The 601-nt window shown below is 27.5% G+C and overlaps 1 protein-coding gene across 1 annotated transcript in view; it reads left to right on the forward strand.

Moving 5' to 3' along the window:
* LOC106688495 (uncharacterized) overlaps positions 1 to 601 on the forward strand; it is a gene marked incomplete at its 5' end in the record, with an annotated part of 22,398 nt that overhangs the window by 420 nt on the left and 21,377 nt on the right.

A 601-nucleotide genomic window follows, 5' to 3' on the forward strand; every position in this document is an offset into this window, starting at 1 on the left:
CCAAGTTTAGTTAGGAGGTATTCAAAATGACTGTGTTTCAATACGTTAAACAAAAAATTAATTTTTCATTTGGAGCTCTATATCATTAAAACAACCAACAACACTAAAAAGATCTAAGAGAACATCATTTGAAGTAGAGTAAATTTGCTAAAATATGAGCCATAATAGAGATATTTAAGTTCAATAGTTCCCAAACTTTTCATAAAAAATCGTAAGTTAATGAATTTATTTTGAGAAATCGATATTTCCAAAAATATTCGACGTACAGATGTCTATTAGCACTCGAATTGGAGCTAGTTAAATGTACTATACAGAAATTTACGACACTTTATTCCCAGGAATATTGGTTTTCGTGATATTTACCAAAATAAATTGATTTATTGTTGTTTGGGCAAAATTAACGCGAATTTATGATTTCGAATTCATAATTTTCAATAATTTCTTATTCGGTGCTTTATATCTTTAAAAATTTATATATTAGTTTTTGATCCTTTGTTAGAACCGGATAGAAAAAAAAGGCAGTTATTTCACCCCAGTTTATTGAAAACTATGTATAAATTACTAATCAAAATTGATTAGTCTCCCAAGTTTAGTTAGGAGG

This window comes from Halyomorpha halys, unplaced genomic scaffold, assembly GCF_000696795.3.
Source record: "Halyomorpha halys isolate HHAL.00 unplaced genomic scaffold, Hhal_1.1 Scaffold1143.1, whole genome shotgun sequence".
Classification (NCBI taxonomy): Eukaryota; Metazoa; Arthropoda; class Insecta; order Hemiptera; family Pentatomidae; genus Halyomorpha; species Halyomorpha halys.